This window comes from Phocoena phocoena, chromosome 3 (genome assembly GCF_963924675.1).
Source record: "Phocoena phocoena chromosome 3, mPhoPho1.1, whole genome shotgun sequence".
Taxonomy (NCBI): Eukaryota; Metazoa; Chordata; class Mammalia; order Artiodactyla; family Phocoenidae; genus Phocoena; species Phocoena phocoena.
In genome coordinates this window covers 120,515,372-120,528,622 of record NC_089221.1, presented here as the reverse complement: position 1 = coordinate 120,528,622, position 13,251 = coordinate 120,515,372, and positions in this window count along the sequence as shown.

Below are 13,251 nucleotides of genomic sequence, written 5' to 3'. Positions count from 1 at the left end.
TCCCTATAAAAAGGTGATATTTGGATACACATGCACAGAGTGAGAATGCCATGTGAACACAAAGGCAGAGATTGGGGTGATGCATCTACAAGCCAAGGAATGTCAAGGATTGCCAGCAAGACACCAGAAGCTAGTAGAGAGGCATGGGACGTACTCTCTTTCACAGACTTCAGAAGGAACCTACCCTACCAACACCTTGTTCTTAGACTTCTAGCCTGCAGCAGCCTTGGTAAGCTAACACAGCCTCTGTGTGTGTGTGTGTGTGTGTGTGTGTGTGTGGACAAAAACACACACAAAAAGCCCAATGATATGGATTGCCTCCACGGAGGGAAATAGAGGTGGGAAAGAAAAATTTCACTTTTCTTTTATACCTTTTGAATTTTGGACTCAGTGTGTGTATGTATTACCTTCTGAGTTCCTCCAAGCTCCCCACCCCAACCCCCAATAAATCATTATATATACAAGCAAATAAAAGTAGCCTTCAGGAGACTACACTCCTCACCCAGAAAATAACCAAGTCTTCCCAATCTAACCTTCAGGTATCAATATGCTTTAATCTCTGGTGCCAAGTCCGACCGATTGTGAGGGTTTGTTTCTAGGAGTGCTGTCTTGACAATGATGCCGAAGCCCCTACTGGGCTCGGAGGAGGAGAGTTCATCAATCAATTAGCACGTCTGCCAGGTGTAGGGAGGGACCAAGGGGCGGGAGCTACAACATCGGCCAGCCCTGACCTATCCCATTATTGGCCCGGGCTGGGAATTTCAGGTTGGTTTGGGAGTTTAGAGGGTAGTACACAAGTAATACTCATCTTCATGTAATGGGAAGCCTTATTATTATGGAGATCTACTACAGTGTATGGGTCAGACAGGTGGCTCCAGAATATGTGACAGAATGACTCAGCTCATGTCTGAATCTGGGCCAACTGTGTGTGAAGAAATCCTTCTTCCTTTCTGGAGTAAATGTGCAGATGGATAGTCATTGTGTGAATCACAAAGCCCAAGGCCCCAAATGTTTGTACAGATGGAGAAAAATGAGATCCCGTGCAGGAGGCGCCCATCTCCTCAGACTATGGGGTCTGCCCCCTGCATGTACTGCATCTGTCAGAATGCATGCACTCCAAGAGGCAGACCAAGCCCCCGGGGTGGAGGGGCGCAGAGCCTTGGCGTGACCGCAGGTACTGCCTGGACCTTGGCCACCTCCCAAAGTAGAAATGACCAGAAAGTTGGAACAAAACTCAATGTGGAAGAAATTAGAACGAAGGCTGTTAAGTGAATGCCAGGGTCAGTCTAACCCTGCTTCTAAAAATCATAGGAAAACATGACCATGTGTGCAAATGGACACCTCACATGTCAGCATTTTATGCTGTTTACATATTATTCTATCTCTGGGGGATAATAGCTAAAGCCTTTTAACAAGATCAGCTCTTTCTCTGATCCCATAGAAAGTAAATTACCCCAGCCAGCAAATCCAGGATACATTTTTTTTCTTTTTTAATGGCCAGAGACATCCCCTCAGAGATCTGCTGAGAAGGCAGATCAGGGAGACAGGTAAAGAAAGAATACAAGTTCACCTGGAAGAAGGTTGAGATAAAGGTGAATTTGGAGCCTTGGACTCTACCTTGCATAAGAACCAACATTCTAGTATTTAGGCAAGATTATAAAGCTACAGCAAAAGGGCGATGCTTCTAGGGCACAGTGGTGCTCTGTGGTACTCTAGGCCCGTTACACATGTCTTTTCCCCAAGACAGGCAAGTTCAGCACTGGGAGTACATAAGTCAACAGCACAGAATCCTTGATCATGAAGAGGATGCAGCATAAACACAGAAACAACCAACGACAAGGCAGACTCGCGGGTTATACTAACAAAGGCGCGGAAAACATGCTCTGGGAGCAGAGAAGAGGGAGACGAGGAGACTTCCTTTCCAGAGAAGGTGACTTTTGAACTCAGTTTGAAAGGTAAGTAGGGATCTTCTGGGTTAAAAAATGGAGGAGAAAGGAGAGTCCAAACAGAAGGAAGACCTCGTTCAAAGGCTCACTAGTGAATGAATAAGGAGGATTCAGGGAACCAGCAAGCAGCCTGGTATGCTGGAGGGTGGGGATTTGGGGAAAGATGAAGCTGGAGAGATGGGCTGAGCCTTGCATGCCCACTTGAGAGTCCACACTCCATCCTTGAGTCTCTGGGGGAGCCAGCACATGCTTCACCATGGTGGGAGAATTATCACATTTCCTACTCCGGAGGTAACTTTGCCCTTAACGTGAAGAGTGGACCAGACTTGTAGGACCTGGTAGAAGAGAAACTAGGCAGGAGGCTGCTGAAATAGTCCAAGGGAGAGAGAGATCATAAAGACCTGAAAGTCAACATGTGACATGAAGAGGGAGAATCAGGTCTGGGCCGTTTGGGATTTGGAATGGACAGGACCTTCCTAAAGGAACAGCTCAGGGGAGGATGATTTTGAGATGTCCATCTTGGCTTGTGACATCACCCAAAACAGAGGGCATAGGAGAAAGGGGGGCGAGGTGTCATTTTGGACATGCCGAGGCTGAGGTGCCTGCGGGTCATCTAGCGATGTCCAGCAAGCAGGCAGAAATATGGGTATGGAACCCGGGAGAGAGGAGTCTGGAGGAATATCTTTCTTATGACACATTCCTGTTAAGCCTCCGTTCCTGGGGTTTGGCTAAGGCCTCTGTGGACAGATTGGTGGCGGGGAGTGCTATTCTGAGATCCTGAGTGTAGAGTCTCCCAGTCCTAAGAGCGAGGCAGGTTTCTTCCTCTGCCTCTGTGTGGGGACCAGAATTTGCACAGGCTCATGTGCCTGGCAGAGAGCGGAAGTGAAAACATATTCCACTGTTCCGGGGGCCTAGCACTGAAGTTCCATCTTCAGCCACATGTTTTCCAGGTAAACTTCTCACACAAGATGAACTTCTTGCAGAATCACAGAAGTCTCCAGAACCCCAGGGCCCAGCTAGCGAACTGGAACCTTGAGATGGGAGAGAGAGAGGCAGGAAGAAGTTCTCTCCCCACACCCCCGCCCGCCATCCCCAGGAGCCCAGTAGGAACTGAAGTCAGAAGAAAATCAACACTAAAAGCAGTTGGTGATTGGTGTTATCAGAAGATGGGCTGGCCAGGGCAGGTAAAGGAGAAGGAAAGAAGTTCCAGCATATTTTAATGGAATGGCTCTGACTCTAGATCATTTCAGAATGACATCATAATAACATTAGTTTATACCTGAAGATACGTCAGGATGCATGAGCATAAAAGCTATATCATTTGCATTATCTCACTTACTAAACACCATCCCTGCGAGTTCGGCTCTGTATTAAAGTTATTACCCCCATTTTGTGGATGAGGAAAATTGGAGGCATAGAGGTTTCATGACCTACCCCAAATTGTCTATCTGATGAGTGGTGTATCTGAGTTTTGGAAGCAGTCTGTCTGACTCCAGAGGTGCCCTCTTAACCACAAAGCCCCAGGCTCCCCAGCATATGTGTGCAACTTTGTGCTGCTAAAAGTACTGCCACATATTTATGTCCTCCAGATTGACAGCGACAGGGCCAGGACTAAACTTTTAAGCTGAAATGCCTTTCTATGGAGTTCACTGGGGCTGGAAGGGAGACCCAGGATTTGGTACACTGCTGTCCCTTCCAGGCATATGAGCCTGATACACAGCATCAGTCTACCCCACTGGCCTCCACCTTATGCAGGATGCGCTTCATAAAACCTGCATTTCCTATAAGACCACACAGGGACCCCAATCCTTGGACCACAGCTGCCAAGAGGAACTGAAACAAAGTGAGTCACAGAAGGCAGATGGAGAGTCACATTTTGTACTGCAAACCCAGAACGCACTCTTTAGCAAATCCTCATGTTGGTTTTGTACTCATTTTCCCCTTGGCTTCTAAACTCTTTAGACTACACCCAGGGTTTCATTACTGTTGTTAATTGATTAACAACAGAAACTGCTCTCAGTTACTTTGTGCGCTGGATATTAAAAAAAAACCCACATAATTTCAGACTTACAAAATATTGCTTAAATAGTGAAGAATTCCTGGACACCCTTCCCCCCCCACCTCAAATGTTAGCATTTGCTCTATTTACTTTATCTATCAATCATTTATTTCTTTTAACATTTAAGATGTTGTAGATCCGATGCCCTTTATCCCTCAGTACTTGTGTATATTTCCTAAAAGTCTGCCTACAAATCCGGCCTCTCAAAACCACAATGCAATCATCTAAATCATATTAACACTGATGCAATACGTTAGTTACCTAATCAATAAACCTTACTCAGATGTTGCCAAGTGTCCCTGTAATGTTCTTTTTAGCCCAAGAAAATCCACGATTAGGTGTTGCATTCCCTTTGTCACATGTCTTGACATCTGGAACAATTCCTGAATCCTTCTATTTCATGACATTGACATTTTTGAAAGGAACACACCTCCGTTTGGTTTGTCTTCCTCGTGGTGAGATTCAGGTTATGTATTGTGTTTAGGAATTCCACTGAAGACATGATGAGTTCTTCTCAATGCCGCACAGAAGAGACATGCTGTCAATTAGTCCTAGTAAAAGGTAGTGTCCTCTGGTTTTCTCCACTGTAAAATCACTCTTTTTTTGGGGGGGGTGGTGGCGTGCCTCTCACTGTGTGGCCTCTCCCGTTGTGGAGCACAGGTTCCAGACGTGCAGGCTCAGCGGCCATGGCTCACAGGCCCAGCCGCTCCGCGGCATGTGGGATCCTCCCGGACCGGGGCACAAAGCCGTGTCCCCTGCATCGGCAGGCTGACTCTCAACCACTGCGCCACCAGGGAAGCCCTGTAAAGGCACTCTTTTATCCTTGTGATCAATGGGTCTCTTGTGAGGAGATACTCTGAGACTAGGCAAATATCCTGTGATGAATCATCCATTGATGATTCTCGACTGACTCAAATACTGTTATGGTTGCCAAATGGTGGCATTTTAATTCAGTCATTCCTTCTACCATCACGAGTTGGCTCTCAACTGTAAGGAGGAGCTTTCTTGTTCGCCGTATTTATTTATATTGGCATGGACTCGCGAATTCTTACTTTATTCAGTTTGTTATAACTCTTTACTACCATCTTTTATTTTGACACTCAAATTGTCCCAGATATCTGCCAGGTACTTTATGTAAGATATTTCATATAATTCTCAAAGCAACTCTGTGTAGTGGGGATTATGATTATCCCTATTTTGCAGACAGAGAAGTTGAAACTCAGAGAGATTAACTTTTGTAATATTTAATTGGTGGAGTTTCCAAATTTTGATGCCAAATGCTTGATATATATATACATATACAGGTATATGAATTCCGCCCCCCCCCCCAATCCTCCTGATGTCCTTGCCATATAGGAATTATCCCCTCCCCTCCTATTTTAAGATGGGAAAATAGGCTCAGAGAGGTTAAGTAATCAGTCACAAAAGCTGTGATGAGAATTCGGAGGCCTAGTTGAAATCCTATGTTGTTCTTCAGCAGACTACGTTGCCCCTTTAAGCTGTTTTTCCTTTTGCAGATGGGATCCATAAGCATCTAGTCTTACTTAATTCTACTCAGGACAGAGGAGGTAAAACTGTGGCTTTTTTACTCATTGCCTGCATTTGTAACTATTTTTGCTTTGGCTAAAAGCTACCCTGATTCTAATCAGCTAGGAAGCTAGGAAGTTGTGGTGATTTAGATCTTGCCAGAATCCTTGGCGCTCTTGGAAGTTCATGGCAATTGAGTTACTAAAAAATTTAATCTCTCAAGGTGAATGTGTTCATTCCAGTTTTTAAGGAAGACTTTGGTGAGGTCGTTCACCATATAGTCACCCTTGGATTTATTGTCTATGTAAATACGGATTTTTCCATTACTATGCTTGTGTTAATCACAGCACAGTGAAGAAACTTCTCATTCATGAATCTGTAGGCCAAGGAGAGTTGCTAATAGCTACCTAAGGAGAACCCAGACATTTTTGATATTTAATTGAAAAGGAAATGTGTGTATTAAAGCATCAATCATGTCCAGCTTTGACCCCAGGTGACCTCAAAATGAGGTTTGAGGACCACCAGACTTACAATCACCCCAGATGCCCATTACAAACACAGAGTCTGTTACTCTAGGAGGTGGATCGAAAAAGATCTTGCTGCAATTTATGTCAAAGAGTGTTCTGCCTATGTTCTCCTCTAAGAGCTTTATAGTGTCCAGCCTTACACTTAGGTCTTTGATCCATTTTGAGTTTATTTCTGTGTATGGTGTTAGAGGATATTCTAATTTCATTCTTTTACATGTAGCTGACCAGTTTTCCCAGTGCCATTTGTTGAAGAGACTGTCTTTTCTTCATTGTATATTCTTACCTCCCTTGTCATAGATTAATTGACCATAGGTACGTGGGTTTATTTCTGGGCATTCTATCCTGCTCCATTGATCTATATTTCTGTTTTTGTGCCAGTACTATACTGTTTTGATTACTGTAGCTTTGTAGTGTAGTCTGAGGTCAGGGAGCCTGATTCTTCCAGCTGTTTTCAAATGGGACCTAATTAAACGTAAAAGCTTTTGCACAGCAAAGGAAACCATAAAGCCCACAGAATAGGAAAAAATATTTGCAAGCAAAGTGACTGACAAGAGATTAATCTCCAAAATATATAAACAGCTCATGTAGCTCTACGTCAAAAAAACAAACACCCCAATCAAAAAATGGGCAGAAGATCTAAATAGACATTTCTCCAAAGAAGACAAACAGATGGCCAAAAAGCACATGAAAAGATGCTCAACATCACTAATTATCAGAGAAATGCAAATCAAAACTACCATGAGGTATCACCTCACACCAGTCACAATGGCCATCATCAAAACGTCTACAAACAATAAATGCTCAAGAGGGTGTGGAGAAAAGGGAACCCTCCTACACTGTTAATGGAAATGTAAATTGGTACAGCCTCTGTGGAGAACAGTATGGAGGTTCCTTAAAAAAACTAAAAATAGAACTACCATATGATCCAGCAATCTCACTCCTGGGCATATATCCGGAGGAAACCATAATCCGAAAGATACATGCACCCCAATGTTCACTGCAGCATTTATTTACAATAGCCAAGACATGGAAGGAACCTAAATGTCCACCGACAGAGGAATGGATAAAGAAGATGTGGTACGTATATATATACAATGGAATATTAATCAGTCATAAACAAGAATGAAATAATGCCATTTGCAGCAACATGGATGGACCTAGAGATTACCATGCCAAGAGAAGTAAGTCAGACAGAGAAAGACAAATATCATATGATATCACTCATATGTGGAATCTAATTAAAAATGATATAAATGAACTTATTTACAAAACAGAAACAGACTTATAGATTTTGAAAACAAACTTATGGTTACCAAAGGGGAAACGTGGGGGGGAAGGGATAAATTAGGAGCTTGGGATTGACATACACACAGTGCTATATGTAAGATAGATAACCAACAAGGACTACTGTATAGCACAGGAAATTCTACCCAATATTCTGTAATAACCTATATGGGAAAAGAATCTGAAAAAAGAATGAATATATGTGTAACTGAATCACATTGCTGTATACCTGAAACTAACACAACATTGTAAACCAGCTGTACTCCAATAAAATTATAAAAACGACAACAACAATACAAACACAGAATCTGGGGCCTTGTCCCAGACCCACTGAATCAAAATTCTTCAGTTTTAGCAAGCTTCCCAGAGAACCCTGATGCTCACTAAAGCGGAAACGGATGCTAGGGCCTCTGACGTTGTTCCTGCGTACTCACAATGATGCTGGCTTCATACCAGCAAAGTCAGCCTTTAGGCTACTTGACTTCTGCCTTGCCTCTTGCCCACAGCAGTTATCAAGGGAAGGGTAATCCGCCAGTTTCACTGCCCTTGGGGAATGAGCCTGGGGTGGGCTCCCATCTCCTCCCTCCTGCAGGAAGCAGGCAGCAGAGGGAATGCATCATCCCTCAAGTACCCTGATCAACATCAAGAGTTCTCATCTTCTAAGGGCAACTTCCCTTGGAGATCAAATTTACAGGAGTGAAAAATCGAATTGACCTACATCATGTGTTCAAGCCAAGCCATGTGAGTCACAGGACACTGCACTCTGACAAGTTATGGCTTTGGTGTCTGCCCAGGTGTGTTCATTTTGGCCATGACTGGAGACGAAAGTGGGGAGAAACACATGATATGCAGGGCTGTCCTGTACGGGGGCAATGGGCAGAGCCCACACAGCCCTAGGTGCTTCCCAAGACTGGTAGACTGGACACACTAATGAATATGAAACAATGCAACAAACATCTAGAAACTGCCAACTTTTCCCAAGGTATTGAAGAAATCCACATTGTAATACTATATTATTGATTTTGGAGGATGGCCAATTTTATCAAGTACATTAGTAAGTGTCATTTCATTTAATGGAAACAACCTTAGAAGCATTCTTAGGTCCATTTTATAGATGAGGACACTGACACTCAGAGAACGTAAGTGATTACCTCAAGGTCCAGTTGTTTGGAAATGGCAGAACCAGACTTCATGTCAGTTTTTCTGACTCCAAATCCAGTGCTCTTTCCTCCTGGGAAAGGATCAGACAATCAAGGGGGAGAAAGGACTGCACAGAAACCACGCTGAAGCTTTGTCTAGAGCTCAGGACTTCGGCTGTAAGTGAAAGAATTCAACTCCAACTTTGGAGCAAAATAAGAGTTTATTGGCTTATGTAACAGAAGAGCTCAGGTACGTCTGGACTCGACACGGAGTGCTGGTATTCTTTTTTATTTTATTTTATTTTAATTTTTTGATTGAAGTATAGTTGATTTACAGTGTTGTGCTAATTTCTGCTGTACAGCAAAGTGATTCAGTTATACATATATATATACACATTCTTTCTGTTTTTAATATTCTTTTCCATCATGGTTAATCATAGGCTATTGACTATAGTTCCCTGTGCTATACAGTAGGACCTTGTTGTTTACCCATTCTATATATAATAGCTTACACCTGCTAACCCCAAACTCCCACTCCATCCCTCTCCCAACCCCCTTCCCCTTTGGCAACCACAAGTCTGTTCTCTATGCCTGTGAGTCTGTTTCTGTTTCATAGACAGGTTCATTTGTGTCGTATTTCAGATCCCACATGTAAGTGATATCATATGGTATTTGTCTTCCTCTTTCTGACTCCACTTAGTATGATAATCTCTAGTTGCGTCCATGTTGCTGCAAATGGCATTATTTCATTCTTCTTTTATGGCTGAGTAGTATTCCACTGTATACATGTACCACATCTTTATCCATTCATCTGTCATGGACCTTTAGGTTGTCTCCATGTCTTGGCTACTGTGAACAGGGAGTGCTGGTATCGACTCTCTTGGCACCACTTCGAGGCTTTCCAATTCGTAGGCAGACTTCCCCAACAAGGAGACAAGAGGGCCGCCAGCAGTCCTCACAGCTTCACATCCAGAAAGAGAAAGTCTCTCATCACGCTTCAAATCCAGAAAGAGAAAGTCTCTCATCACGACAGTCTAAGAAATCCAGAAGTTGGTTCTCAGACTTCATTAGGTCCTGGGCCCATTCCTGGATCAACCCATTACTTTGGCTGAGTGGATTTGATGATCTCATAGGACTGGCTAGGGTCACAGGTTCACCACTGGTAGGTTGGTGTCAGTCTACCCAAAATCCTGGGACCTGAGAGTAAGGGAGGGGTGGCTCCCCAGAGAAAAACTGAGGTGCTGTTAGCAGAAGAAGGGGTAATGGCTGCCAAACTGGCAAAAAACAGCTATTCCCCTTGGGGTGGAAAAGATGAAGAGCATTTGAGCCTGAGAGAACCCCGGGGGCACAAGTGGGAGACAGCACCTTGCACTTGGGTGTGGACAGAGTAGGTGCCCAATAAATATTGATAAATGAATGAATGAATGTTGGTTCAGACTGTTGTAGAATAATGAAGAGTGGGGGCCTCTGGGGCATAGGATACATAAAGGAACATTGGAGAAAAGATGCTGGGGCCATACTGAGAAGCACCCTGTGTGCCATGCTGCTTTTTTTCAGGCCATGAGAGCTTCTGAAGGGTTTCTGATCAGGGGTGTGCCATGGTCAAAATTTGGAGGAGGAAATAAACCTTGAAAATTTTAAAGTGCTATACTAAGTGAGAGCATTATCTCCTGTGGGCCAGGAGTGCCCTGCTTGCCTGTGAAGGTTTTCCTGTGAGATGCGGAATCCCTTTATCTGAAACTCCTTGAGACAAGAAAACGGTGAGCATGTCATGGGGAAGGGTAGCAGCAGGCAATCCGAGCCCGATTAGATACACCCGCACCCCTTCAGGGCCTCCAAGTATGTAGTCCTACCCAGATGAAGGTGAAGGTCTGAACTCCAAGACACTGGAGTTTCTCAGACTCACATTTGCGGGATGGTTGAACAGGTCTGGGTGTGGCCCTCAGGGTGTGTGAACACCTTTCTTAACCAAGGAGCACTTGATGCCATGCAATTCCATGTCATGATTAGGCGTGATTTATGGGCATTCTCTATCACAACTGACTGGGGGTCCTTGACGAGAATTCCAGGATGAAACGTCTCAACACTAATGTACCCCCGGGATGAGCCAAATCGTCAAGAGACGACTTGTATCAACTGGGGTTGGAAGCGTATGGGCAGAGGGCTCGGAATGACACGATTCCTCCCTATTCTTACGAGCAGTCATGGCTGCTTCTGGTCCAGAATGGAGAACAAATGTCAGAATTATTAAAAAAAAAAGAAAAAAGCTGTGCTTGGTGGGTTCAGGCATCAAGGCTCCTCTTTTGCTGAACTCATTCCAGGAGTGATCACACTGGAGCAGTGCTTGCCCATTTTATACTGCAGTGACTATTTCAGAACTTCTGCTTGCTTTCTGAAGCAACTTTTCTAAGAGGTGAACTACTAGAATCTCAACCGATAAATACTCAACATAAAGGATGAGGTCTCTCAAATAAAGAGGAGCAGCAGACAGAGTTCATGCTAAGAAGTCATTTGAGGATGGGGGCGAGGGGACGGCACTTACCACGCTTCCCTGATATGACGAATTCACCTGCTGTGACCTGGATACCTTGTCCCAGGATGAAGCCCTGGCACTGTGGATTTCACTAGGTCCCGGGCCTGTTCCTGAACCAACCAATCACTTTGGTTGGGTGGATGTGATGATCTCATAGCCCCAACCAGGGTCACAGGTTCACCACTGAATCGAGGATGGATGCCAGCCCACCCAACCCCATGGAACCTGAGGGTGGGGCTCCCCAAAGAAAAACTGAGGTGCTGTTATCAGAAGAAGGGGTACTGGCTGCCAAACAGGCGAAAACAACAAGGACTCCCTCCTCCCACCAAAGGGTGAGGGAAGTGAAGGACATTTGAGGGCTGGAGCTCCAGAAACCTTCCCCAGAGTTGGGACAGTGTGGGAGTTAAGAGCATCTGCCCACTGGGGTTGAATTTCTGCTCTGTTACTCATTAGCTCAGTGACTTTGAACAGGTTACCCAACCTAATATTTGGCTTCCTCCTCTCCAGGATAGGGTACCAACAGAACCTATTTCGTAGGATCGATCTGAGGATTAAATGAGATGATGCACGTAAGGCATTTAGTATAACGGAAGTGCTCCATAAATGAAACTGACTAGGTCACTGTCATCTTGACATGCAACAGTTCAACCCCACTCCCTGGGGGAGACCTGGGTGAGAGCCTCACTCTGTAAGCAGACCCTAGTGGAAGTCAGATGTTTTCTGTGTCCTAAAAGCACCCACCCACCGTCTGCTTTGAGTTCACATGCTCTTTCCTCAAGCTCTGAATTTTTAAGATCTCATGAAGTTCAAGAGGGGGGTTAAAATGCCAAAATTCTCTATTTTGGAGCATTAATAGATCACGCTAGAAACACTGGCTCTCCCACAAGAAGACACATGCTTGTGGGATTTCTCTGGCAGTCCCATAACAGCCTGAAGGTCTGTCGTCGGCAGCTGGATTGGGGTGGGGAAAGGGACCGTTTTCAAATTGTTAAAATTTTTTTTTTTTTTTTGCGTACATGGGCCTCTCACTGTTTGTGGCCTCTCCCGTTGTGGAGCACAGGCTCCGGACGCACAGGCTCAGCGGCCATGGCTCACGGGCCCAGCCGCTCCACGGCATGTGGGATCTTCCCGGACCGAGGTCCGAACCCGTGTCCCCTGCATCGGCAGGCGGACTCTCAACCACTGCGCCACCAGGGAAGCCCAAATTGTTAAAATTTTTAAAAAATTGCACATTATATATTGCCAGCCAGAAAAACATGGCTGAGCCCTCTGCAGGGACTGCCTCCTTGCTGTGTCCTCAAGGATGCTGGGACTGGCCAAAGATTGCAGCTGGAGTCCCTGGGGCTGCCCAGAGAACCAGGAGTGTCTGCACAGAGCTCCAGAAGCGGGGAGCTTTTCTCGCAAGATGAGGGAGCAAAGGGTTCCTTGGAGAAAAGAAAGTTTTTAATCAAAAAACTGCCTGCTCTTACTCCAGCCACTGTAAAACCAAGCTGTTTGTCAGAAATTGTACTTTCTGAAGGGCTCACTACTGCAAAGGCCGTAAGGAGGTGGTTGATATAGTTCCAAGGAGGGAGGAGGCTGATGTGGGGGACTGAAGAACCAAGTCAAAAATGGAAGGAAAAACTTCCATCCAATTAAAAAAGTTGACGCCTTTATGTAAAATCACGTGTGCATATCTATAAAGAAAATTTAAAAAGAAACTGTAAGAGCGTCTGGGCTCTAGAAGCAGACAGACCTATGTTGGAATTTCAGTTTCACCACTTCTTAGCTTGTGTGACCTCCCTGATCCTCAGTTTCCTCATCTATGAAATTATAGTATTCCCTTCACATGTTTTGAGGATTCAGTGAGTTAAGGCATGTATAGTAGTGTCTGGTACCCAGTAACACAGTGATAAATGTTAGCTAATAAATATTGTCATTTATTGAGAGGAGACAGAAGGCTAAAGACTAAGGGAGTAGGGGTACAATTCTCAGAAAGACCTTATCTGCTCATGTTCCAATCATAGTGAACTCACCTCTCTTTCTTTCTTTCTCTTTCTCTCTTTCCCCTTCATGCCTCAGTCCTTGCTGTCCTTGTGCTTTCTCTCCATTTTTCAAGATCTCCAATGTCACTTCTTTGTGAAGCTTTCTCTGGTACCTGCCTCCCAAAGAGAAAGGATCAACCTTCCCTGGAGCCCGGGACTACCTACCACACACAGAAAGTGTAGCAAATTGCACATGGTAAACTCTGGTTCTT